Source organism: Hylobates moloch, unplaced genomic scaffold (genome assembly GCF_009828535.3).
Source record: "Hylobates moloch isolate HMO894 unplaced genomic scaffold, HMol_V3 SCAFFOLD_16, whole genome shotgun sequence".
Classification (NCBI taxonomy): Eukaryota; Metazoa; Chordata; class Mammalia; order Primates; family Hylobatidae; genus Hylobates; species Hylobates moloch.
Genome location: NW_026652291.1, coordinates 30,551,097 through 30,556,253, shown reverse-complemented (window position 1 = coordinate 30,556,253; position 5,157 = coordinate 30,551,097).

The following is a 5,157-nucleotide window of genomic DNA, read 5'->3' as shown; positions in this document are numbered from 1 at the left end:
CTTCCTGGGTTCAAGCATTCCTCCCACCTCAGCCTCCCTAGCAGCTGGGACTTACAGGCGTGAGCCACCATGCCTGGCTAATTTTTGTATTTTTAGTAGAGATGGGATTTTGCCATGTTGCCCAGGCTGGTCTCAAACTCCTGAGCTCAGGTGATCTGCCTGCCTCGGCCTCCCAATATGCTGGGACTACAGGTGTGAGCCACTGCACCCGGCTTGTCCTTCACATTTCTTGGTGGTATCTGTTGAAGCACACAATTTTAAAATTCTGATGAATTTTGCCTAATTTTGTTGTTGCTTGTGCTTTTTGGTATCACATCTAAGAAACTGTGGCCTAATCCAAGGACATGAACATTTATTCCTATGTATTCTTCTAGGAATTTTATAGTTTTAGCCCTTTCATGTAGGTATTTTATCAGTTTTTGGTTAATATTTGCGTAGATGTGAAACAGGGGTCCGACTTCACTATTTTGCATGTGGATAACCAACTGTTCAAATGCCAGTTGTTGAAGAGACTATTCCACTGAATAGTCTTGGTACCACTGAATAGTTGTTGAAGAGACTAGTCCACTGAATAATCAATTGGCCATTTGATATATGAGTTTATTTCTGGAAATTTAATTCTATCCGATCCATACTGTTTTGGTTACTGTAGCTTCATATTCACTATTAGATTAAAATCCTTTTTTAAAATTATGACTCCATACTGCTGAGTGAACTTCTGTTTTGGATTTTTCAAGTTACCAGGCCCCTGTCCTATTCTTTTTGGAGAATCTCAGCAAAGACCTGAGCACAAGGAAGCTTTTCTTTTCTTTCTTTTTCTTTTTCCTTTTTTTTTTTTTTTTGAGACAGTCTTGCTCTGGAGCCAGGCTGGAGTGCAGTGGCGTGATCTCAGCTCACTGCAACCTCTGACTCCCTGGTTGAAGCGATGCTCCTGCCTCAGCCTCCCGAGTAGCTGGGATTACAGGCATGTGCCACCACACCCAGCTAATTTTTGTACTTTTAGTACAGACGGGGTTTCACCATGTTGGCCAGGATGGTCTCGAACTCCTGACCTCGTGATCCGCCTGCCTCAGCTTCCCAAAGTGCTGGGATTACAGGTGTGAGCCACTGCGACTGGCCAGAAGCTATTCTTTAAATGAAACAGGAATCATTAATAACTTGTCTCAGTGTTTAAAGCAGCTGTACTGTGAGCAAATCTTAGGAAGACAACATTCGTGAACAGAATTTATTATCATAATAAAATTAAAGTTATAACAATATTAATCTCCATAATTTAAGAGTATACATAGTCATTATTCAGCTGAAGGATAATCAAGTAGTAAATAATTTATGTGAATGAATGTGGTATATCATAATTTTATATTGTACTTAGAGCAAATTTATAATTTTAATAAGTATATTTATAGGGTACTTTTTTCTCTATGGCTCATTTTTTCCATCTTCTTCATTTATGGTGACCTTTTAAATACTTCTAGAAACATGAGGGCTCTCATGTGTTACTGTAACTGAAAGTTAATAGGGACCCCCAACCCCATGTACTAGTTGACAGGACTGGGGCAAATTTGGGTCAAGGAACAACATATCTATTTATAGCAGTCAAGAAGCTGGTGGTAGAGGGGCTGCAGAAGTGTGATGAACTTCCCCCAGCAGGGGTGGAGTCTCTGGAAAGAAAATGTGCTGTGATTGAAACCAGTAGATGTATATCATTATCCATTCCCCCTTCTTCCTCAATAAAAGAGCCCAGATCTGACTGGGAAGGCAATGTGCCCAGCTAAAAGACCACCTCTCTAGACACCTCTGTTGCTAAGGAGAAATAGGCAAGGGAGCCAGTGCTGGCCAACGATATGGTATAGTTAGAACTGCTGGGCTTCCAAGAAAGTGTTTTTGAAAGGGGGACAGATTGAGCTGGCATCTGTCTTTTGCCCTGCCCCCTCTTCTCACTGGAACATGGACACAATGCCAGTAGGAACAGAAACCATCTTATGACCAGCAAAAAGAAAGCCAACGCATTAGAGTTAGTAGAGCAGAAAGAGAGCAGCCTGGCTCCTCAGTTATGTCTCTGAAGAGCAGCACTAGCCCTGGACCTCCTGTCTCCAGACTTTTTGACATGTGAGAAAAATAAATCCCTTACTTACCCTGCCACTGATTTCTCGGAGTTTCTGTTACCTGCAGGGAATGCTCTCTTAACTAATCCAGGGATGATTCCCAAGCCCTCTCAATTTTTCCCCCACCTCCTACCTCCCCACTTCAGCTCCATCCTCTGCTGCAGAGCTTCATCTACATCCATGTTTCCTCTGCCAACCAGAACTGCTGTCCCTTCGAAGGCAGTTCGGGCATGTGGGAAAGATCACAGATCACCACCACCACCACCACCGTCACCATCACCCCCACCCAGGGGAGTAGAGGCAGAAGGCCCACCTTGCTCCTTATCCTCCCCTCTCCAGGTCTGGCTCTATCTAAATAAGAGAAAGTTAAATGGCTGGATAAAGAGACAGCCAGCCTAAACTACATATGCTCCCCTACTGCCGGGCATCCCCCTAATGAGCCATTTGAGATAACGACCAGACACTGCAGGGAGGCGGAGGCCGCAGGGCCTGATCCCCAGCCGCTCAGCTCCATCAGGAAAGGAAGCTGATAAAATGAAATCACCTTGAGGGGCCGAGTTTTCAATGAAGAGGCAGTTCAGCAGATTCTGGAAAAAAACTGCTTGGGTGTGAATTTCAGCTCCATCATTGACTGTGAGGCTTGGACAAGCTACTTAACTTCTCTCAGCCTTAGTTTCCTCAAATGCAAAATCGAGAAAACAAAAACATCTAATCTGGGGTATAATAGATACACAATCTATAATCTTTCTTTAAAAATTGTGGCAAAATACATGTAACATAAACTTTAGCACCCTAACAATTTTAAGTGTACAGTTCAGTGGCATTAAGTGCATTCACGCTGCACGACCATCCCATCATTCATCTCCAGAACTCTGCATCCTGCAAAACTGCAACTCTGTGCCCATTAAACAAAAACGTCCCATTCCCCTCTCTCCCCACCCCTTGCTGACCACCATTCTACTTTCTACCTTTCCGATTCTGACTACTTTAGGTTCCTTGTATAAGTGGAATCATATAGTGCTTGTCTTTTTGTGATTGGCTGATTTCACTTAGCATAATGTCCTGAAGGTTCCATGCTGTAGCTTATTGCAGAATTTCCTTTATTTTGAAGGCTGAATAGTATTTCACTGAATACACAGACCACATTTTGTTGACTCACTCATCTGCTGACGGACACTTGGGATGCTTCTGTCTTTTGATTACTGTGAATAATGCTGTTAGGAGGATACAAATATCTGTTTCTGTCTCTGCTTTTAATTCTTTTGGGCATACGCACACAGAGTGAAATTGCTGGATCATATGGTAATTCAATTTTTTTGTTTTCTTGAGACAGAGTCTCGCTCTGTCACCCAGGCTGGAGTGCCCTGGTGTGGTCATGGATCATGGCAGCCTCAGCCTCCCAGCTCAAGTGATCCTCCCACCTCAGTCTCCCAAGTAGTCAGAACTATAGGCATGTGCCACTGTGCCTGGCTACTTTATTTTTTGTAGAACCAGGGTTTCCTTATGTTGCCCAGGCTGGTCTTGAACTCCTGGCCTCAAGTAGTCTTCTTGCGTCAGCCTCCCAAAGTGCTGGAATTACAGCTGTAAGCCACTGTGCCTGGCCAGTAATTCTATGTTTAATTGTTTGAGGAACCACCATAGTGTTTTTCATAGTAGCTGCACCATCTTACATTCCCAACAGTACACCGGGGTTCCAATTTCTCCACATCTTCCCCAGTACTTGTTAGTTTTTGCTCCTCCCTTCCCTTCTTCCCTCCCTCCCTCCCTTCCTTCCCTTCTTTCCTTCTTCCCTCTCCCCTCCCTCTCTCCTCCCCTCAACCCTCTCTATCTCTCTGTTTCTTGAGACAGTCTTGTCTGCCACCCAGGCTGGAATACAGCAGCCCGATCACATCTCAATGCAGCCTTGAATTTCTGGGCTTAAGCAATCCTGCCTCTGTCTCCCAAGAAGCTGGGACTACAGGTGTGTGCAACCATGCCTGTCTAATTGTTTTTATTGTCCGTAGAGACGGTGTCTCACTATGTTGCCCAGGTTGGTCTTGAACTTCTGGCCTCAAGTGATCCTCTTGCCTTGGCCTCCCAAAGTGCTAGGATTACAGGCAGGAGCCACCATGTCCGACTTAATTTTTGCTTTTTTAATAGTAGCCATCCTAAAGGTGTGAGGTGGTATCTCACCTTGGGTTCTGATTTGCATTTCTCTTATGGTTAGCAATGTTGAGCATCTTTTCATGTGCCTATTAGTCATTTGCATATCTTCTTTGAATGTCTATTCAAGCCCATTTTTATACAGGAATTTTTGCTGTTGCTATTGAGGCGATCTATCATCTTCATATCCCAATCCTGCAAGATTGATATTTTTATGCTTATTTTATAGATGAGGAAACTGAGGCTGAAAGAGGTTAAGTGACTAGCCTAAAGTTGCCAACTGGGCAGTGACAGGGCCCACACAGGTCAGTCCTAACTTCACAGTTATGATCTTTCCACTCTGCATTCTGGAATTCTTACAAAACTTAGGTATTGTTACTGACAACAGCAGTGGTAATGCTGCATGGCCCTGTGAAGCAAAAGGAAGTAAGGAAGGTAACAAGTAAGGGTTGAGCGAACTTTGGTTTTGTTTCTGGGAATACTGTGCACATTTAAAGTGTAACATATGACTCCGGAACCATGATGATAAATTTTACACAATACTCAACACCTGTCAGATTAGAGTGTGGTGTTCAGTTTCAGGTATTATACAACTTAAGAGGAACCTAAAGAATTCATGGTGAGTTCGGAAGATAATACAAAAGACAGTTCAGTGTTCAAAAGAAAAATCTGATCTGTGCAATAAACAATTCCAGTTAGTTAGGTGATGTAGAGGAAAAAAAAAAAGCTGAAAGCGAATGTTTTCCAAATAAATTCAATCTCATTTTAACTTTGCTCCCTTATAATGAGATTCTTGAATGTGGTCTAAAATGGAACATCTTCATACTGAAATCTACCATGTAACAAGTTATAGTAAGGTTGGGAATGTGTAGCAGATGTTGTTATCTAAAGAGTAGTGATCGAGGCTGGG